Source organism: Somniosus microcephalus, chromosome 6, assembly GCF_052327205.1.
Source record: "Somniosus microcephalus isolate GS21.2 chromosome 6, FLI_Smic_1.0, whole genome shotgun sequence".
Classification (NCBI taxonomy): Eukaryota; Metazoa; Chordata; class Chondrichthyes; order Squaliformes; family Somniosidae; genus Somniosus; species Somniosus microcephalus.
In genome coordinates, this window is record NC_140992.1 from 93,877,797 (window position 1) to 93,901,310 (window position 23,514).

Consider the following 23,514-nt stretch of genomic DNA (forward strand, 5'->3'; position numbering starts at 1 on the left):
CTCTCTGGGTGAAGAAATTCCTCCTCATCTCTGTCCTAAGTGGCTTACCCCTTATCCTTAGACTGTGACCCCTGGTTCTGGACTCCCCGGCCATCGGAAACATCCTTCCTGCATCTAGTCTGCCTAGTCCTGTTAGAATTTTTTAAGTTTCAATGAGATCCCCTCTCATTCTTCTAAACTCCAGCGAATATAAGCCCAGTCGACCCAATCTCTCCTCATACATCATTCCTGCCATCCCAGGTATCAGCCTGGTGAATCTTCGCTGCACTCCCTCCATGGCAAGAACATCCTTCCTCAGATAAGGCGACCAAAACTGCACACAATACTCAAGATGTGGTCTCACCAAGGCCCTGTACAACTGCAGCAAGACATCCTTGTTCCTGTACTCGAACCCTCTCGCTACGAAGGCCAACATACCATTTGCCTTCTTAACCGCCTGCTGCACCTGCATGCTTACCTTCAGCGACTGGTGCACAAGGACACCCAGGTCTCATTGCACTTCCCCTTCTCCCAATCTATTGCCATTCAGATAATAATCTGCCTTCCTGTTTTTGCCACCAAAGTGGATAACCTCGCATTTATCCACATTATACTGCATCTGCCATGCATCTGCCCAATCACCCAACCTGTCCGAATCTTACTGGAGTTTCTCAGCATCCTCCTCACTGCACACACGCCCACCCAGCTCTGTGTCGTCTGCAAACTTGGAGATATTACATCTAGTTCCCTCGTCTAGATCATGAAGATATATAGTGTGAATAGCTGGGGTCCTAGCATCGATCCCTGCGGTACCCCACTAGTCACTGCCTGCCACTCGGAAAAAGACCCGTTTATTCCAACTCTTTGCTTCCTGTCTGCCAACCAGTTCTCTATCCAAGTCAGTACCTTGCCCCCAATCCTATGTGCTTTAACTTTACACGCTAATATCTTATGCGGGACCTTATCGAAAGCCTTTTGAAAGTCCAAATACACCACATCCACTGGTTCTCCCTTATCTATTCTACCAGTTACATCCTCAAAAAATTCCAGTAGATTAGTCAAGCACGATTTACCTTATATCTTTGTTTCCCTTTCCTCTGTCTCCCTGCTCAGGTTCCCAAACCCCTGCCATTTTAGTTTAATAATAGTTTCATAACACTATGAATTTTTAGAACTTCAACTATAACACGCATGGGACATATTCTTTCTCTTTGTTGAAATTTAAGGAAAAACTATTTTACAAAACTATTAAAAAATTGGAGACTCCCAGTGCAGAGTTTAATTCGGTGGAAATGCTGATTGGAGAATCGGTCACAGAGATCAGAGTGCATGATCCACAGGAACAAATTTCTGGGCATTCATTTTTTATTTTAATGACCAGAAAATTGGGAGCATATGAATTGCGAACTCTGACCGCTGTACCTATTCTCTGATCCACACTCCTGGCGAACAAAACTCCACACCAAGAGTGGAATCTCTGAGAATTTGCCCAGCTCTGTGGTTCCCTTTCTAATAAAGAGTGTAAATTAAACCCATGCCTTTTTGTATGGTTCCCATGGTGTGGGCAGGGGATGGAAGTCCTATATTTAGCTGATCAAAATTGCTTCATGTAAATTCAGTGCCTCGCACTGAGTCTGCAAACTCTGGTGGGGTCAGCGCTGCACTGATGGGCGTGAACCTGACAGTCTGCAGATTTTAGGGGGCATATTTTAAAATTCATAGGAACATAGGAACAGGAGTCAGCCCCTCAAGCCTGTTCTGCCATTCAATGAGATCATGGCTGCTCTGCGACCTAACTCCATATACCCGCCTTTGCCCCATATCCCTTAATACCTTTGGTTAACAAAAATCTATCAATCTCAGATTTAAAATTAACAATTGATCTAGAGTCAATTGCCATTTGCAGAAGAGAGTTCCAAACTTCTGCCACCCTTTGTGGGGAGAAGTGTTTCTTAATTTCACTCCTGAAAGGTCTGTCTCTAATTTTTAGACTATGCCCCCTAGTCCTAGAATCCCCAACCAGCAGAAATAGTTTCTCTCTATCTACCCTATCTGTTCCCCTTAATATCTTGAAAACTTCAATCAAATCACCCCTTAACCTTCTAAATTCTGTGGAATACAACCCTAGTTTGTGTAATCTCTCATAAAGAATTCTCATTCTTTTGCATTAAAAGAAATGTAAAACGGCTGTTGCAACAGCAGTAAAGAGTCACTTCAGCGATACTGCTCCTGACAAAATGGTGTTGGAGTATACACATACTTTAATCATCACATTTGATCAAAAGGATCGTTCTGATCATTTAGATGATATGCATTATAATCACGTTATTTTTCGCAGTGTACAGCAATGTAATGCGAGTTATATATATTAGATTATGAAACTCCTCATCAGCGTGCACAGGTAAATTGGTATGGGCAATGTTTAGAGCTTTGGGATTAGCTTTCTTTCATGAAAGTTTTGTGAACTAACTGAACATTGATAGATCTTCAGAAGCCAAAGTGTGATGTTAAACCTAATTTTTAATTACTGCTTTACCTTTTACACAGTTCCTCTACCGCTTACATGCTGATGTATAGGAGAAAGGATCAGAACACCAACTCAGGTAGGTAAGACCCACTATATGAAAACAAAAATTAAGCTGAAGTTGTACCTACTCAGCAATCGTACCATGTGCCTTCATTCCTGTATAGTAGATTTCTGGTGCCAGGTTGTGTTTGCAACCAACTACAGTCTGCCACACTGTGCCATAACAGTGGGTTAGAGTTACATCATTTTTCACACAACCTGGTAATGGAATATTGTAGCCCTGTTGGCAGGCTACATAGAATGTCTGTGTTCTTTGAGTCTATTTATTTCTTGAAGATTACACTCAGTAATTACAGTATGGATAATGTATCACTAACAACCCACCTGATAAAGTTCTGGCTAATGTCTGTTGAATATCTTTGAGGACCACCATCTAATCTAAAGTGTGAAGTATGTGTGGTGGAGTGGTACGCTGTTAGTGAATTATGTTTTTCATGACATTTAATCATTTTTAGCTAAAAAAAATTGAAATGCACAAAGTGAACGTACTTTTGCATTGTAAATACTCCCTCATAACATATTGTTGCAGTTAACGAGAAGCCCAGTGCCCCTACCACCAGCCATAAAGACATTCATAGTCCTTACAAATAACTCTAGGGACCTCTAATCTTCAGATAATTTTGCGTCCTTCTAATCAGTCTTGCTGGTCAGCTGTTTGGTTCTTTTAGGCTCTCCCTTTCTCTAATACAGTAGAAATCCTCCTGTAAAGAAGGACTTTGTTTATCTCTCAGTTCTTTGAATGCTCATGTTGTTTTGAAAATAATTCTCATCACAGGCATGAGAGGAAAAATTCCTCAGGGGTTCCAGCAGGTCTCTGCTGTTTCCAGAAGTTTAGGAATTGCCTTGTAGTGGAAAGAACCTCCAGAGATGGAGTCAGAGGTGGGGATGCCCTACACCTGCTCCAGTGGCTGAGTTGGGACTCAGCATACTCTGGATGTCGGTACACTAAGTGAGTTGAAGCATACTGGCCTCGAAATGGGCAAAAGTGGGTCCCACCAGTGGAATCCAGCAGCCTGGACCCTCCGGAAAAAAATTGTTTACTAATCAGCCCCCTTACTCAGGAGGACATGGTGGCAGTTGCGGGAGGGGGAGGGCCTTGGCAACCCTTCATCCCCCGCCTCCAATAGCAGGTGGGCACCAGAGTTTCTGGCTGCATGTTGCAGGTGAACACTGGAGATGCAACCATAGAGGTGCCTATACCCATCTGCCCCATGCAAATGAGGTGCCATCCCACTGACCCCACAGACTCTAGCAGGGAGCCACTGCTTGGCAAGATGCCGGCATAACCACCCAGTTCATGTCGTGAGAAATTTCGGGACCATTATCTTTATTTACTTAAAGGCAATACTGTAAACATAGTGGATGATGGCATTGACACGAAGCACCATGAGTGGTAGAAGCAGTTTATCCCTGACCAAATAATGAGTTCCTTATCTCAAGCCATCTATTTAAGTGGCAAACAATGGTGAGGGAATGCCTTTAAAAGTGGCAAGTCAATCCAAACCATTCTCACATGCCTTCTACCGCCTACATTAACAAAGGGTTGTCCTCATAATCAAGGATCAGTGGGGCTGATAATGTAGCCCATGGGTCACACTGCCAGTGCTCTGCAGGCACTGCACAATCCTGAGGTCGTGAACGTCTGTTCACTGGCTCTTATGCGGCAGGCACTTTGCTGGCATAGGGGAAGAGGACACCAGGCATGGGGCATTAGTGCTTGAGGGGTGCTGGGCAGCAGTGAGCAGGAATTTATTTTGCTAAAAACAGTGTAACTTCCTCTTTAACACATGTTTCAAACAGAGAACTGTTTAGCTAGAGTGTTGCTCAGGCCCTCCAGTCACCCGATGAGGCTACCATCTAATTTACATTAAAATCGGGAGTCTATAGTGTCTAGAGCATGGCTTGTGTGCAGGCCTCCTGCTCCCTTCACGCTCACTGCCCAATTTGCAATGCACTATGTGGCTCGGGTGTGTTGTAAGCCTCAAGCAGCAATTTTCTGGGCCATGGTTGCACGATGTGCCCCAGTATTTGATGTGGTGTGGCCAACAGGGGGAGGACAAAATAACTTCTAAAATAACAGAAAAATGTATTTATTTTAACAAATTAAGAAATAATACATTACAGCCTTCTGTAGTAATACTTAATGCAAAAAGATAAATATTGTTGGTTGCTTTCAGAATGTGGCGAACGAGAAAATAAACAAACTGCAGAGAAGGTGAAGCACATGCCCGAAGACAAAGAGATAAAAGATGGAGAAGGGAAGGCAAAGGGGAAAGAAGAAGGAGAAGAGGAGAAATCACGAGAGCTAACTGAAAGGAGAGCATTAAAGAGCAATAGGAGTAACATGAAAACAACGGCGAATGCAATGGGAGATAAAGAACATAGTAACTTGGACAATTCGACAACAATCATGGTTCTTTTATTCTTTTGTCCGATCGCAGCCCTGCCTTCGATCTAGTTCCTTTTCTCTCCAGTTTTGAAGAAGGGTCAAACCCGAAACGTCAACTCAAATTTCTCTCCACGGATGTTGCCTGACTTGCTGAGTTTTTCCAGCATTTTCTGTTGTTATTATGGAAAGAGAAAAGTTGTTTCAGGCAGATGAACAGGAAAAGCTTGTGAAGAGTATGTTACAGGAAAAAGGAAAACTAGAACAGAGCAATCCAAAGGACATGGAAAAGGCAAGAAAGTCAGTCAAAGAAAATAGGACTAAAATAGGGAAAATAGGAAAAAACACAGTGAAGGCAGAAGGAAATGCAGAGGAACTGATTGTGTGTGAAGTTACTGCAGTAGAAACAGGTGACGAGCCAAGAGAGGAAGGTAAAGGAGATATTTCAGGGGGAAATGAACAAATGGTTGAAGATGACTTAAGAATGAGAAACCAAGAGAAAATAGTGGTAGGTTGCAAAACATTAAGGTATGAAGCATGTTCCAAAAGCGGGATACTCTGTTGTAGCTTTATAGTTATCTTTTGTGTTAGTATCCTTTCACATCCTTTTCATCCCTATTTGCTCTCGCTGCAAATACCTCTAGTCATTAGCAACCTTTCTTCAGCCACAAAGGTGCAGCACTCTGGGTTGGAACCCTATCCATCACAGCTGTTGATCCCACTCCATGTTCAGCTAGTAGAAGGACAAGACAGCAAAAAGGACATTAAATCCACTCAGGTTGAAACTCATCATTTGAATGAATCACTTTCATGTGGTGAGCAACCTTGCTGCCCAGCTAGGGACTGACAAAATTCACTCAACAGGCAACCTTAAGACTTTGTGGCCTAGAAATTCAGTGGTGTTAGCGCCCACTTAGCGCCTAAAGAGGTCTTTTGCGCCGGCGCTGTTGGTAGCCTGGAATTCAGTGTAGCGCAAATGGTGGCGTTAGCCGGTAGCGCTGCGCCGGCACCGATGACGTCATCGGTGTGCGCAGCGCCCCGGTTCCAACGCGATGCTGGCCCGACGCCCAAATTCAGTTGCCGCCGCCTCTCCCGTAGCGGGCGCAAAGAGCGTTTGTAAAACGGGGCCTTGCAGCTCCAAGAGGCCGGGACGTAAAGGTGGAGGTGCGGCCGGCCGCTTTCATGGCGGCCGCTTGGCCACACCTTCCTCCCCGGACTCCCACACCACCCCCCCCCCCACGGCATTGGTCTCTGACCCCCGCGAGCCCGGCACTTCTCCGTGGTGCCGGGCTCATTTGCCGGGGGAATCCAGCGGCGATCTCACGGCTGCAGGCAGCTCCTCCTTAAGAGAAGGAGGAGGCCTGCAGTACCCCAGCCTGCCGCACCGCATCGGGTGGCGCTGCGGCAGCTGGACGCCTGAAATTGACTTTCAGCGCCCCAAGCGGAGGCGGCCAAACCCTGCAATAGCGCCCGCCTCCGTCTTGGGGCGCTGCAACTGAATTTCAGGCGGGCGCTACGGGAATCCGGCCGTGCGCTAACTTTCGGGCGCTAAAGACCTGGTGCGGCGATAGCGAATTTCTAGGCCTGTGTGTTTTATGGCTGAATTTATTGCCTTGTTTTAAGGAGGTTACATCGAATGACATAGAATATACAGCACAGAAACAGGCCATTCAGCCCAACCAGTCCATGCTTGTGATCCAATTAGTTTCTTCATTCATTTGCAATTGAGCAATATTCAGTGGAGGGAAGTAAAAGCTATTTATAAAAGTTTCAACTAATAGATCACCAAATTTCATCAGAAATATTGAGTTATAATTTCTATAGAAGCTGCAAATGTACGTTAAATGTTTTCTATTAATGAAATGTAGCCCTGTTATAGTGCAGCCCAGTCACTGATTGAGCAAACAATGTAAGCAAACTAATACTCTCTATGGATGCTTAATAATTTCTGTGGTTTTCAAATATGATGATAACATTGGCAACCAAACTTCATAATAGTGACACAAAAGCAAAATACTGCGGATGCTGGAAATCTGAAATAAAAACAAAAAATGCTGGAAATACTCAACAGGTCAGGCAGCATCTGTGGAGAGAGAAACAGAATTAACGTTTCAGGTTGATGACCTTTCATCAGGTCATCGACCTGAAACATTAATTCTGTTTCTCTCTCCACAGATACTGTCTGACCTGTTGAGTATTTCCAGCATTTTCTATTTTTATTTCATAATAGTGATATTGCCTCTTTGGTAGATGTTGTTCAATTACCCTTATTTTAGGGGCACCAAAGTCCTTTCATTGGGTGAGAATAATTGATTACTCTACATTTTTAGGATTGTGCAAACATCAATCTGCGCAGTAAATATTCCTAGACGCAACTTGCTTGTTTTTTATGGGTTTGGATACATTCTGCATATAATGAATCTGTATATAATGTAAGAGAATAAACATGAATTTGTTGACAGACTTGTATTGGTACGTACTTCACTTCTTTCAAGACTTATCATTCCAAGGACAGTCATTTTACCTGCTTCCAAAGTGTGTCAGTACATGGATGGATGGGTAGGAGAGTATACAGTGTGGAAGATGGAAAATGAGGAGAGCATGGAATGTAAAGGAGAAGGCAGGCTCATATGGGTCTGGGGAGTGATGACAGTTTCTGCATTAAAGCACTGAGGTCCTTGCAATGAGACAATGAGAAATAAACCATCACTCCTCTAACCAGCTTGAATTCTACAAAGTAATATGGTGATATTCAGAGGAAAGCCATGTGCAGTCTACTCAGTGACTGAAAACCAAAGACCGGATTTTAGAAAACCATTATTCTGACTTTAACATAGTTTAAGAGAATATTTGAAAGTCAATTGTGAATGGCTAGATTACAATGCTTCGAATCAAAGTGCTTCTGACATTACAGGGCTCTCTCACAACTCAACCAGTGTGATGCAAATTTAGGTTATGCACTGCCTGAAAGGTTGGTGGATGCAGATTCAATGTTAACTTTCAAAAGGGAATTGGATATAACCTTGAATAGGAAGAAATTGTAGGACTGTGGGGAAAGAGCAAAGGAAAGGGACTAATTGGATAGCTTTTTTCAAAGAACTGGCACAGACACAATGGGCTGAATGGCCTCGTGCTGTATGATTCTATTGTGGGGGACTACGGTCTCCCGCGTAAAGAAATAGGCAACACAGCGAGCTACAAGAAATAGGTCTTTACTCCAACTCTCACAATACAGTACTGAATTCGTAAAGCCCGCGAACCTGTGATGACTCACGGATTGGTCACCTGCTGGAACCTGATTGGTTTTCCTTCTCTAAGCAGCAGGCAAGTCTGAACATGCCTTATTCCTCTCAGCTTGCAACTGTCTTGCGGGGGGAGGGGAATACAGCAGTTAAAAGGGGATTATACAGGTTTATCTACATACACACAGTGTTTCCCCAATGTGGCAACGCCACATACGCCCCCCCAGAATCCTCGTTAACTGTAAAAGTCAGTCTCTGCGGAGGTTTGACCAAGCGGCCGTAGCGGCTGTAGTAGCCATCTGGCGTGTGAGGAGGGCTGTCTGGGAGGTTTGCCGGTTGGTTCGTCGGCTGGTCTGGCGGCTGGTCTGCCGGTGGGCTGGCTGGACGGGCTGCCAGCGAAGGTGGGGCGGCGGCCGGGAAGTAAGGTTCTGGCGTGTCTTGGTCCTCTTGTGGGGCTGCCGCCAATGCGGGAGGTCTGCCCCGCCGTGGGGGAAGAGCCGGCTGAAACGGGAAGCTGAGGTCCAGGTGCGCCGGTTTGAGGCGGCCTACTGAAATAAGGTCCAGCTTCCCGCCGACGTCGATAAGAAAAGCTTTGTCCCCCGTCTCCAATACCGGGAAGGGGCCGGTGTATGGTGCCTGCAGTGGGCCTCTGTGCGCGTCCCGGCGCACGAAGACGAACTCCGCATGTCGTAAGTCTCGAGGCACGTAGGATGGCTGCGGGCCGTGTTGCGAAGTGGGCACTGGACGGAATTGCTGGGGCGCGTCCTGGTGCAGGGAAAGCTGTCTGGCAGCCGACCATGGCTCCGTTGTCAGGGGGAGGAAGTCGCCTGGTACTCTGAGCGGTTGGCCGTAGACCATCTCGGCTGCGGAGGCGCGGAGGTCCTCTTTGGGTGCGGTGCGCAATCCCAGGAGGATCCAGGGTAGTTTGTCGATCCAACTGGTGTCGGCCAGGCTGGCGCGGAGGGAGGCTTTCAAGGAACGATGAAAGCGCTCGCAGAGCCCGTTGGCCTGCGGGTGGTAGGCTGTTGTCCTGTGCAACTTGGTGCCGAGGCCGGCGGTGATGGCATTCCACAAGTGGGAGGTGAACTGGGGGCCTCTGTCCAAGGATATGTCGGTCGGCACGCCGAACCGGGCCACCCATGTCGAGACGAATGCTCGCGCGACGTCGGTCGTAGTGGTGGAGGCGAGGGGAATCAACTCGGGCCATCTGGTGGTGCGGTCGACAATCGTGAGCAGGTGTGTGAAACCGTGCGACGGCGGCAAGGGGCCTACCAGATCGACGTGGACGTGGTCGAAACGCCTCTCGGGCACCGGGAAACACTCCAATGGTGCCTTGGTGTGTTGCTGGACCTTAGCGCGCTGACACGCCACGCATGTGTTGGTCCAGTCTCTCACATCCTTGTGGAGTCCAGGCCAGACGAACTTGGCGGACATGAGTTTCTGAGACGCACGCATCCCTGGATGTGAGAGACCGTGGATGATGTCGAAAACTCGCTTGCGCCAGGCGGATGGGACGACCAGCCTAGGCGAGGGGACTGAGACGTCGCACAGGAGGGTTGTGCCTGCTGCGTGGAAGTGGATGTTGGCCAGAGTGAGGCTGGTGGTTGATGTGCTGAGGGCCTGGATCTCCGCGTCGGCGGCCTGGTCTCTCGCCATGCTGGCGTAGTCGACGCCCAGGTGCACTGCGTGGAGCAAGGGTCTTGAGAGGCAGTCGGCCACCAAATTGTCCTTGCCGGCGACGTGGCGGATGTCCGTGGTGAACTCCGAGATGAAGTTGAGTTGGCGCTGTTGGCGCGCGGACCAGGGTTCGGTTACTTTGACCATGGCGAAAGTGAGCGGCTTGTGGTCCATGAATGCAGTGAACGGCCGGCCTTCCAGGAGGAAACGGAAGTGCCGGATTGCCAGGAACAGGGCCAGGAGCTCTCTGTCGAACGTGCTGTAGGCCTGCTCGTTCTTGCGCAGCTGTCGGCTGAAAAATGCCAGTGGCTGCCACGCGCCTTCGACCCACTGTTGCTGGACGGCGCCAACGGCGTAATCCGAGGCGTCCGTGGTGAGGGCGGTCTTGGCGCCCGGGATGGGGTGGGCCAGTAGTGTGGCGTTGGCCAAGGCACTTTTGGTCTGGTGGAAGACTGTCGCCATCTCGCTGGACCAGGTGAGTTGCTCTTTGCCCGTTTTGCCCCTGGTGGCTTCGTAGAGGGGGCGCATGAGTGAGGCGGCCTTGGGCACAAAACGGTGATAGAAATTGACCATCCCCAAAAATTCCTGCAGCACCTTGACCAAGGTGGGCTGGGGAAAGTCCGCCACCGCCTGTACCTTGGAAGGTAGAGGAATGGCTCCCCTTGGCGAGATTCTGTGGCCGAGAAAGTCAATTTGGGCTGCTCCGAACTGGCATTTGGCCGGGTTGACGATTAGCCCGTGTTGGCTGAGGCGCTGGAAAAGAGAGCGCAAATGCGCGATGTGCTCGGCCTTGCTGGTGCTGGCCACGAGGATATCGTCCAGATAGATGAACAGGAAGCTCAGGTCCCGTAGGACGGAGTCCATGAGCCGTTGGAAGGCCTGTGCGGCGTTCTTGAGCCCGAAGGGCATGCGCAGGAACTCGAAAAGTCCGAAGGGGGTGATGACCGCCGTCTTCTGGACGTCTGCGTGGTGGACGGGGACCTGATGGTAGCCGCGAATCAGGTCGACCTTGGAAAAGACCGACTTTCCTGCTAGGTGTGCCAAGAAGTCTTGGATGTGCGGAATGGGGTATCTATCGGGCGTGGTGGCGTCGTTGAGCCGTCTGTAGTCGCCGCAGGGGCGCCAGCCACCGCCCGGCTTGGGCACAATGTGGAGGGGGGACGACCAGGGGCTGTTCAAGCGGCGGATGATGCCCAGTTTCTCCATCATGGCGAATTCTTCCTTGGCCACCGCCATCTTGGCTGGGTCCAGGCGTCTGGCTCGGGCGAACACTGGTGGTCCCGTAGTGGCGAGGTGGTGCTTGACACCATGCTTGGCTGCCGCGGCTGAGAAGGTCGGTTGTGTGAGCCTCGGGAAATCTGCGAGTAGGCGGGCGTAGTCGTCATGCGCTGGGGCGGAGCAGGAGCTGACGAGGGCCGGGCTGTTGCTCTGCTGGCAGGCCAGTGAAGCGAAAGTTGCTGCGTCGATCAGGCGCCTGTTGCGGATGCCGACCAGGAGTCCGTGGGCGCAAAGAAAATCGGCGCCCAGCAAGGGATGTGCCACCGAGGCCGTCACGAAATGCCACGTAAATCGCTGGCCGTTGAAACAAACCTCGGCCCGTCGCTTTCCGAAAGTAGCGGTGGCTGCGCCATTTGCCGCCACGAGGGGTGGGCCGCTGCGGCCTGCCTGGATGTCGAGCTGGGAGGCAGGAATTATGCTGCATTGGGCTCCGGTGTCGCAAAGGAATCTGCGCCCTGAAAGGGAGTCGGTTATGTACAGCAGTTTACCTGCGGTGCCGATGGCCATCGTGGCGGCGGGGGTGCGGTTGAGCGGGCCTAGGCGGCGGCGCGGGGCTGGTGCGTTGGGCCAGGCAGCCATCTTGGTTTGATCGAAAGAGCAGGGTGCTCTGCAGCGTTGGGCCTTGTGGCCGAAATGCGCATGGTAGTAGCATAGCTCTGCGGCCTGGTGTGGCGGTGCGTGCTCGGTGGTGTCGGGGAGCCTCGCGGCTGCACAGCCGAGTTGGGTGACGGCGAAGACTTTGTCCGCGGTGGCTGCCAGTTGTATGCAGTCCATGATCGGGGACTCCACGAGGGCAGTCTGTACTTGCTGAGGAAGCAGGCTGAGGAAAAGGGCCCGAAACAAGAAGCACTGCGGCTCTGAGCCCAGGAGCGCAAGCGTCCGGCTCATCAACTGGGTCGGGGTAGAGTCGCCGAGGCCTGGTAGTGAGAGAAGCCTGCGGGCCCTCTCTTCACTGGACAGGCCGTAAGCCTGCAGCAAGCGGCCCTTAATGGTTGAGTACTTGCCGGTCTGTGGTGGGTTCCCCAGCAGGTCGAGAATTTCGGCGGCGGTGGAGCTTGCTAGTGCTGAGACTACGGGGAGGTACCTTTCTTCATCGTCTTGAACCCTGCGAAGGGTGAATTGGGCCTCCGTGTGCACGAACCAAGCTGGTGCTTGGTGTTCCCAGAAGGTGGGGAGCTTCAAGGACATGGCGCCGGCCGACATCGGGCTGCTGCTGGTTGCCGTCGGGTCGTTGCTGGCCTCTGTTGGGCTGCGTGAGTCGGGGGCTTTGGCCGCCGACATTCGGGGTCACCAATGTGGGGGACTACGGTCTCCCGCGTAAAGAAATAGGCAACACAGCGAGCTACAAAAATAGGTCTTTATTCCAACTCTCACAATACAGTACTGAATTCGTAAAGCCCGCGAACCTATGATGACTCACGGATTGGTCACCTCCTGGAACCTGATTGGTTTTCCTTCTCTAAGCAGCAGGCAAGTCTGAACATGCCTTATTCCTCTCAGCTTGCAACTGTCTTGCGGGGGGAGGGGAATACAGCAGTTAAAAGGGGATTATACAGGTTTATCTACATACACACAGTGTTTCCCCAATGTGGCAACGCCACACTATGATTTTAAAGAGCCATTCCCTCTTCCAACAGCCTTTCCAGACTTCTCTTAAGCAGGCCACATGTCCCCTGCAAAGTAGAAGCTACAGCCCTGCAGTTTTCTATCCCTGTAAAGAACTTTAGGTCTCATATAAATTTAGAATGCTAACTATTCAGGAAAACCATATTATCAACACACCCCACATGAGCTGGGCTCAGATTCTGAATTAACGAACTAGATTTATTTATTTGATTAAACAAGTAGGAAATCTACAATCCAACGCTAACTCTGACATAAGGACAGCAGTAAAAGGCCTCAGCCAGTATATCCCACAGAGGTTCTTCTGATCGTCTGCCATAGCTTCAGTGGAAACCTTGGAGAAATGGCATGAAAAGCCAGTTGCTGTCTGATTTACTCCAAAATAACAGTGAGCACTGTTAGCTTCACCATTATTATTAAAGCAAAATCTGACCAATATTTCCTCTGACTGTCCCATTCCCAGGTTGGATAACTTACAGATAGGTATTGTCCAGATTCATCCAAGCAAGGCCTTCCTGGCATCTTTAATGCTGTCTGGATGCTGAAGACAAAACCACCTTCTAGAATCCAGACACACTATAGGAGGGACAGCCATCTTTGACCTTCCTGAGCCTTAGCTTTGCATTTATACCATCCTGACTTGGAAGTATATCGCCGTTCCTTTGTCACTGGGTCAAAATCCTGGAACTCCCTCCCTAACAGCACTATGTGTGTACCTTCACCATATGGACTGCAGCAGTTCAAGAAGGTGGCTCATAAAGGGCAATTTGAGATGGGCAATAAGTGCTGGCCTTGCTAGCGATGTCCACATCCCAGGAACGAATAAATAACAAGGTACTGATTATATTTAGACACAGAGCTAATTCTGTGTCTAGGTACCCATGTACAATGCCAGTACAATGGGATTTGTCACAGTTCTCCTGAAAACTTTGAACCTGATTTTACAGAGTTTTGTTGAAAATAAGTTCAAAGTCCTCACTCGTAACACATGCCAAAGAGAAATGAAGACAAAACAGGGTATAAACTAGCAGTATGTAAAAGCTGTATTTTAAATGCTTTGTTCCTTGAATATACAATTTGGCAAATTTGACAACATGTTGGTTACACAAGCTATTATTATTAGTTCAAAAAGATTTATGGCATTGAGATTGAAATTGTTATAATCTAATGCAAACATTATTTCAAAATTCATGTTTGCACTCTTACTAAATTTAAATCTAAAACAATTATTGGAAAGTCTTGGCTCTGCTTGATTTCTATCAACTTAATATTAATATAAATGTAATAACTTTACTTCCATGCTTCAAATAATTTGCATTTTTTTGTTTTAAAGTTTACATTTTTAAACTAGTTGAGTCCACAAAGGTATTGAACTTTGCCTTGGTGCAATATCTTTGGCACAAATTTTGAAATATGATCCCGGTTTGCTCTTTGTGCATTCTTGTCCAATTTCAAGATAAGCAAAGCAAAACTGAACTTTACATCTTATGCACACCACATACTTGCACCCTTGCAATGTGTGCTCAATGAGTATTCCACAGGTTGGACAGGCTGTGACTAACTTTTTTTTCTTTTTTAAAGGACAACTTTTAATCTCACTATTTGATAAACTAACCATTGGGCACTGTTTTAATTGTTCTAGCTCAACATTGAAACAGTTAGAATTCCCACAGGTGTCCGGGCCATTCCCAGTGCTTTTCCATGGTCCAAGGCACTGCCAGCAGAATCTGTAATTTCTCCCTGTGTTAGCTGTGCAGATTGAGCAGTTAACGTTGTTCTTTTCCATGTCTTCTCGTCCAATAAAGGAGCCACAACCGGGATACTTTAAAAGACAGAAACAAAATTAAATGATACGATGGCCCAGTAATTCGGGTCCCAACGCGTGAGTACGGACGGGGTACTCACGCGTGAGCCCGATGGAATTGCCGGTTTTCAGGATGCACAGCGCATGCGCTGAAAACCGGCATTTCCTGTCCTCGGAACCAAGGGGTTAAGAGGCGGAATGCGTGCGTCGTTTCAGGCAGCGCGTGCGCATTAAACTTCGGCATTTTCATGAATGGTTTGAGTGAGGGTAAGTCCCCAAATTTTACACATGAAAAAAGGATGAGTAAAGCCACCGAGAAGCTGCGGAGGAAGAACTATTTAATTAGTTGTGCTTCTGAACAGCACATTTTTGGTTGGGAAAGGGAGGAATCTTATTTTAATAAAGTCTGAGGTAAGTTTTAAACTTTAATTTTTTTTTATGGGTTTTGAGTAATGTAGGTATAAGGAGCAATTGTGGCTGTGTGCAAGGCCTAATTGAATTTGATGTGTTTATTAAATGTGAAAATGACTTTAAAAATGAATAAAATGCTTAAAAAATGAAACTGTCATCAGTAATATATCTTATTTTTAGTAAGTATGTATGTATGATTGTATGTATGTCTGTATATATTCCTTGAAGGATGTGCATTTATGTATGTATTCCTTTCAGTATGTGGATGAATGTATGTATGTAATGATGACTTTCTGAAAAAGTAAGTTATTGGAAAAGGATCTCGGCCTGTGATACTCATCAGGCGGGTAAGATGTGTTCGCAAGCCGTTAAAGCATGTTTCCTGGCATAGGCCGAGTTGATTTTATAGCCACTCAGTTTAGTAAAACAACTGTAACAACTATTTCCATTTCCTCCTTACAGGTACGCCTGTGTAAAGAGGAGTCCTGTGAGCGAGAAACATGCCCTCTTATAGAAATGTTGCTGTGATGCTCTGTGTGGTTTTGCTTCAAAGAAATCGGAACGCCAGGGAACAACGTAGAAGAGTGAGGAACCATAACCGTCTCCTGATCAGAAGGAACAACTACCCACCCCACAGAGTGTACAGGGAGAGGCGATCATTTGAGATGCTGTCGGAGGAGTTGTGTGTCAGGAGGCTGCGCTTCAGTAAAGAGGCAATTGGCCGACTATGTGACATGTTGAAGGCGGACCTGGAACCATGCTCGAAGACCCGCACTGCCTTGTCAGTGAACATGAAGGTAACCACAGCATTGAACTTCTTTGCAAGTGGGTCATTTCAAGCAGGCACCGGTGACATAAGCAACATCTCCAAGAATGCTGCGAGGGTCTGCATTCACCAGGTCACAGAAGCCATTTGCCGTAGGCTTTTAGATTTCATTAAGTATGACTTGTCCACTCGACATCAAAAGGAGATGGCCTTAGCATTTCATCGCATTGCTAGATTCCCCAAAGTGATTGGGGCCGTCGATGGAACCCATATTGCATTGAAGGCACCAATGGATGCACCTGTGACATATATAAACAGGAAGGGGTATCATTCATTGAATGTTATGATATTATGTGATGCGCACCTCAGGATCCTAAACGTGAATGCAGGGCACCAGGGAAGTAATCATGACTCCTTCGTCCTCCGTAACTCTAAATTGTATGATGCTCTCAGCAAATTGCCTACAGGATCCGCATGGATATTGGGCGACAAGGGCTACCCGCTAAGACCATGGCTGATGACCCCCTACCGCAAGACCAATAATCAGTCTCAGGAGAGATACAACCAGGCACACGTGTCCACACGTCAAGTGGTGGAGAGGACAATAGGACTTCTGAAATCACGCTTCCCGTGCCTGGATAGGTCAGGGGGGACCTTGCAGTACTCTCACCAGAAAGTGGCAAGGATTGTGCTGGCCTGTTGTGCTTTGCACAACCTTGCCCTGCAGGAAGGACTGACCCTTAACACTGCAGAACAGCTGCCTGTTGAAGTGGAGGATGAAGGCGATGGCAATGTGCATGTTGCCAGGCCTCATGGGGAGGAGCCAAGTGCCGCCGAAAATAAGGCTGCTCGAGAACTGCTGATAGCCAACACCTTCACGAGGTAGTGTCGCCTTGTACCTACCCCTCCCCCCGCAAGGCAAAGACAGGAGCAGACACATATTGAAGTGAAACAGTGACCTTTTATTGCATCATCAAAAAGTTTTCAGCTTCAGTTTCGATGTATAAAGTTAATAACTTGTAAATTTTAAGTAGCGCTTCTCTACTTTTAAAACATTTGTGAACAGGAACAGTTAAGAAAAAAATTTGTAAACAGTTTGTATTTACTTGTCTTTCTTTCTTCGTGCAAGTAAGACATTGAGGATGTTAACTGCCTCTTTTCTGCAATTGAAAAATATGAAAACGTTAAAAGTTTGGTAACACTTTGTAAACAGGTTTAAGTCTTTTTTTTGGTTTCTTAGTGCAATTACAAAATTGAAGATGTTAACCACCTATTTTTAAGTTTTCAAACATGTGCAAACTGATAAATGTTAGAAAAAAAATTGTAAACATTTTACAGTAATTATTTTTACTTTCTTACTGCAATACAGACATTCAAGGTGTAAACTAGCTATTTTCTACTTTGGTAACAGTTGTCAAAATTTTTTTACTGGAATAAAAGTTGAAATTCTTTTCACATTGACTGCTGGGTGTACTGCTTAAACAAAAAGGTTACATATCCTTTCATTCAAAAATAAGCATTTGAATTTAAATATGTAAGAAAACATTTAACATTTAAATAAAATGAAAAATTGAACAATTGAACGATTTGGCCACTCGCTTCTGTGACTGAGGGTTGAAGGAGGCGCAGTGAGCTGAAGGTGCCACCCTAACGTTTCCTGCGCCTTTTCACTCCCCGTGACTGGAGCCCTCCGGAGCTACTTGCAAGGCCCCTCTGTGACTTTTCCTGCTCTTCAGCAGTTGCCTCATGAAAGGGTTGTTGCTGATGCAAGTCTACGTTTCCCTGCATCATGACTGGCGCAGCTGCTGGCTCCTGTGACCAAAGTGGCTCTGCACTGTGAGCTGGGAAGGGCCCTTCTGCTGGAGTCAGAGTAATGGCAGTAGTTATAGGTTCATGCAAATGAACTAATGCAACCATATTCTCATTAAGCGCCGTCAACTGCAATGTCACCTGATTAAGTGAATTCTCATTAAGCACTACTAACTGCGATGATACCTGGTTAAGTGAATTCTCATTAAGCACCACCAACTGCGATGCTATCTGATTTAGTGTAATGCCAAGATTATCGATTCCCTGCCTGATAGAGTCTCTAGAGTCAACATCCTTCTCAGTAAGAGATCTCAGCAATTGACTGAAACCTGCAATATGTTGCTCCTCATCTTGTAGGTGCTGTTGTACTGAATGTCTTTCTGCTCCTCCCACCTGCGCTGAAGTGTCAATATGGTGTCTGTCCGTGGAGCTACAGTCAGCAGTGACTCGCACAGAGCCACAGAGGCCAGGAGATGGTGAGATACTGGGCAGCGATACGGGGTCCATGCACTCCTGCTGCACTTGCTGACATAGGACAAGTTCCTCCTGTTCCTCAACCACCTCAGCAACTGCTGCCACTGCATCAGAAACACCTTCCCCAATGCCCTCTGCGGCCGTTGACTCCACGCACTGCTCATCCCGTGTGTGAGAGGTATTCTGTCCAGCTGTGGGAAGGAAGCAGAAAACATTTGCAAAGGTAAAGCAGGATGTGCCACATCACAGATATTCAGCACACACCTAACCTTCTTTAACATATAGCTGGCCAGGCCAACTCACGGTCAGGTTCAACAATGTCTGATTGAGATTCATCCGCGGGCCGATTGCTAGTAAATCCGAACATCTGCTGGACCCGTTCCTCATGTTCAGTCAAAACCCTCAGCGTGGCAACACCACCGCCTGTGAGTGTAAGTTCCCTGGAGTTGTGAGCACTTTTACTCTGAAATGGCAACAGAAAAAAGAGAATCGCACAGCTGCATTTCTGACATGGTCAGCAAAGGCTTGGAAGACTGGGTTGGGTGTTTCTTTAAATCTCTGATTGAAGATTTACAGCTCAAAGCACTGGAATCAAGATAAGAGAACAATAGATAACCCTGAGCTGGCCCCAAAGCCATAAAGTTGTATTGCTATCTCAGGTGACTTGACCAAGAAGTCACTTGACTAAAGTACATGCATTGAAAGCCTTTTGAAATCTAGTTAACTTAAACTCTAAGCAATGTTAAAGTACACTTTTGCAATAACTGTACAAACCTTGACAGATCGCAACAAGTAACTGAATTTCTTGCGGCATTGTTCCGCTGTACGTGGAATGGTGGAGGTCACGCTGACAGCCTGGGCAACTTCCGACCAAGCTACCATCTGACCTTTTCGCGGTACCCTCGACTGCTCATTCCCAATGATGCGCAGGCGCTTCGCCTCCACCTCGTTGAGGAGATTGCTGAGGTCATCTTCAGTGAAGTTTTGAGTTCTTTTAATCACGTGAATTGTGCTCAGTCCAGCCATTTCACTTTGCTAATTAAATGAAATGAATGAAAATAATGTTTTCAAGGCTTTCAAAACTGTTTAAATAGCTTCAAATCTCTTCAAAACTATCTCAGAGTCATCAAAATCATGTAAACGTACTTAAAAGTTTTAAAAAGTTACCAAAACATTCATAAAAATACAAAGAACCTACTTGCACTGCTGCTCTGTAAGTACGAAACCTCTCCAGCTGTTTAGAAAGATTGGGGGCGTGTCCTATTAAAATGAGACCTCAAGGGGCGTGTCTCACTTACACTCCGCGCTCCAGGCTTCGCGCTGGCTGCACTCCTGGGTGGTGTGACGTCAGACGCTGCCCGGGGGGAGTCATCTGAAAAAAGGAATTCCACGCGTCCTGGGAGCAGAACGGCCGGCGCGCCAGGTAAGTGCACATCGGGGGCTTGCACGCGCGGCAAGCCCCCAAACCTAATTTCTGGGCCGATGTTTTTTTCTGTTGTTAACTCACAGATAAAAGTGAGCAGTGGCAAACAGATATCTGAACTTATCAGGCTCCCACAGTGATGCAGCTGCCTAGTCCAAATCCAACCCAATTGTAATTGGAAGAGAGACAGAAAGCAGAACAAGGTTAAATACAGGGACAAGTAATTACTGGTCATACAAAATCAGTAGAAACATAACTATAGTCACACATCTGGGACAAAATTAATTGGCACTTTGAAGTGGAGCTGCGGCACCCTTCAGGAATTAAGGGGTTAACAATGCAGCTTGCACACCAGAAACGGTTGAGACAGCAACCGGCAGAGATCAGACATGTTGACCACAAGGTCTCGATGCTTTTGCAAGATTAGATGAAATTAGCTCAGAAGCACCAACCACAAACTATGGAAGTGAAACCACATGGGGCACAACAAGACAGAAATGCAGACATGTGGTTTTACTGAAGGTTACAAAATATAACAACAGGTGAGATCATAAAGATCATGTGACAATAAAATATAGGTGAAAGTTTGTGTGACGCGAGGTAGGGAATTAGCCAAACAGCAACTGTGCACGCGGGCTTTAAGCCAATTAAAACAGTGTAACAGAATATGCAGGAGGTTACCACGACTTTTGAACACATAAATATGTAACGCTTACTGTGTAATTTCAGAGAAGTCTGCTGGTGTGCCAGTTAAAGATTATCTCCCCACCGGTGCAATAAAGACCATTTGACTATCGATCTAAAAACCTTGTGTCGAGTGTTGGTTTAAAATACTCCACAACAATTGGCGTCACGAACAGGATTCCATACGGACGGAAGGCACGAGTGAGTGAAACAAAGCCAAAAACGTGAGTACTTTTAAATTACCACGTTCAGTTAGGGCAAGACAACACCGCTCCGTGTCCACTGCCCCCTAGGAATCAAAGAAACCTGAAGGTTTGTGTCGAGTGTTGGTTTAAAATACTCCACAACACACTTGGAAAATTGTGGGCTAATAAATGAAAGTCAGCATGGATTTCTTAAAGGCAAATCGTGTTTGACTAATTTGATTGAGTTCTTTGACAAAGTAATGAAGAGGGTTGATGAGGGTAGCATGCTTTGTATAGGGTCTTTCAAAAGGCGTTTGATAATAAAGTACCACAAAATAGACTTGTAAGCAAAATTAAAGCCCATGGGATTCAAGGGACAGTGGCAGCATGGATACAAAATTGGCTAAGGGACAAAAAGTTGTAAATGGTTGTTTTTCAGACTGGAGAGCACATACGGTACAAAAGCAAGGAAGTTATGCTAAACCTTTATAAAACACTGGTTAGCCCTCAGCTGGAGTATTGTGTTCAATTCAATTGTGTTCAAATTTTGGAAGGATATCAAGGCCTTAGAGAGGGTGCAGAAGAGATTTACTGGAATGGCACCAGGGATAAGGGACTTTGGCTATGTGGAGAGAGTGAAGAAGTTGTAGTTGTTCTCCTTAGAGCAGAAAAGGTTAAGAGGAGATTTAATAGACGTGTTCAAAATCATCAACAGTTTTGATAGTAGATAAGGAGACACTGTTTCCAGTAGCAGATGGGTCGGTAACCAAAAGACACAGATTTAAGGCAAAAGAACCAGAGGCCACGTGAGGGGAAAAAAATTACACAGCGAGTTGTTATGATCTGGAATGCACTGCCTAAAAGGGTGGTGGAAGCAGATTCAATAGTAACTTTCAAAAGGGAATTGGATAAATACTTGAAGGGGAAAAAATTACAGGGCTTTGGGGAAAGAGCAGGAGAGTGGGACTAATTGGATAGCTCTACCAAAGAGCTGGCACGATAGGCCAAATGGCCTCCTTCTGTGCTGTATCATTCTATGATAGGTATATCACCTCACAAACTGATTATACATATGACATTATAAATAAGTCCAATAAATCAGTCTGTGAAAGATGTGAAACAATCTTATAGGTTGGAGTCAGTTAGCAGGTCCGGAGCCCGAAGAAGTGAACAGCGCATTCCCCACTGCAACTTTCAGTTAATGGCCCATTAAACTAGTCATGCATGTTTGCCGGCCCTATTAAATGGTGTGGGTCTGATGACGTCAGCAGAGGAGGTGGCCCTGGAGGTCTCGAGAGTTGCAGAGCTGATGACGGTGGTAGACGGAGAGAGGGGATCCTCTCAGCAACCTGGTGACAGAATTACATCTCATACAGCCACATGGCATACAGCAGTCACTCATATGGTGACTGATGTCAGCAGCCAGTGAATGTTCATCATGTGCATAATAGCATCGTTATCCATTCTTAATATAACATTTCTAAATTATCACTTTACTCTCCCACAGGTCCATCAAGGGCTCCCCACCCCCGCCACCCCCCCACCACTCTCCAGCTGGAGGAGGAAGCCGACTCCTCAGAGGAACCTCCAGCCTCTGGGGGTGCACCATCAGCAGACCCAAGCGCACCCAGCACCAGGGCAGATACGCACACCTCGGTGAGTCCTACACAACAGAGTAGTGTTGTCACCTGGTGTCTCACAAGTCACAAGTGAGCCAGAGCAGATGGTGATGACAGAGACAGCAGTGGAGACTCCTCGCTGGAGGGCACAGGATGCTCCAAGCTCTGCTCAGCTGTATGCAGACGCTGAGCCTCAGAGGCCATCGAGAAAGAGGCTGATCCTGGAGGGGCAGCAAGAAATGCAGGAGGCTTTGACAGGTTTTGCAGCCACGATGTCTGCAAATGTGCAGAGAATGGAGGAGTCCATCTCCAACATGAGCAACACCATGTCACAGGCAATAGCGACAACGTGCTCTTCCATGGAAAGGATGGCCATCTGCATGGAGCAGTTAATGCGCCCCTCACATGAGCACATGCCAGCTATGGACAACAGATGGCAGAGGCTCATAGACCTGATCTGTAGGAGGGATCTAAACGTAGACTTGGGTCCTCATGGCCCCACTGCTGTGCAGCAAGGTGCTCTCCAGCTCCTTGCTAGCAGGGAAGTGCGGGTGGCGTATTAGAGGGATGATGGTGAGAGGGGACATTAAAACGGGGTTCCTCTCAAAGCATTCCCACTTCTCCCCCATTGCCTCCCCTTCAGTCAGAGCCCAAGATGCTTCCTTGGATTGTGATGGCCGAGTCTGCCCTTGCACAGTCGCAGGAGGAGCATTCTTCCGCGGGGCCCTCACAGGCTCCCAAACCCAGAGGACATCCGCCAAAAGTGTCTATGCAGTCGCAGCAGGGAAGTGAGCAGTCTGCCTTTACCTCTGCTGAAGTTACAGGGGTTGCACCTCATTGAAGCACACGTAAAAGAAAAAAGCCACTAAAATAATTGCACAAAGGTATCCACATGGGTTTATAAAGAAGTGTTATTGTTAAGGTTCCATTACTGTTATCACACATATAAAAGTATTTATTTTCACCATTTTCTGGTCATGCCCATTGTTGTCTACTACATTGGAAGTGGCTTTGTGAGTTGGAGTGAATGGTGCGCCATTACATAACTTCAGGCCATTATGTAACCAGGTCATCGCAGACATTTGCAGCTTGCTGGAGCAAAACCTGCAGCCCAGAGGAGCAGGTGCACACACTTTACCAGTGGCTCTCAAAGTCATCAGCACCCTCAACTTTTTCACCTCAGGCTCCTTCCAGGGTTCTGCAGCAGACATTTGTGGCATCTCGCAGTCGGCTGCCCACAGATACATTACTCAGGTCACCGATGCCATGTTTAACAAGTCAGCCAGTTATGTAAACTTTGCCACTGATGAAGCCAGTGTTACTGAGCGAGCACTTGGCTGGCTTCCCACGGGTGCAGGGCATCATCGACTGCACACTGATGGTCATCAGGGCACCCCCACATCACCCATGAGTGTTTGTGAACTGCAAGAGCTTCCACTCCCTCAATGTGCAGCTGGTCTGTAACCATAGGAAGATCATCATGCATGTGTGCGCTAAATCCCCTGGCAGCTGTCATAACTCTTGTGCTGCACCAGTCCACCCTCCTGTAATGATATCAGCAAATAGA

General features: G+C 47.2%; 1 pseudogene; it reads left to right on the plus strand.

The window, feature by feature from the left end:
* Positions 1-5,979, plus strand: part of LOC147115894 (uncharacterized) — a 42,171-nt pseudogene extending 36,192 nt beyond the window's left edge.
* Positions 5,980-23,514: the final 17,535 nt, after the last annotated feature.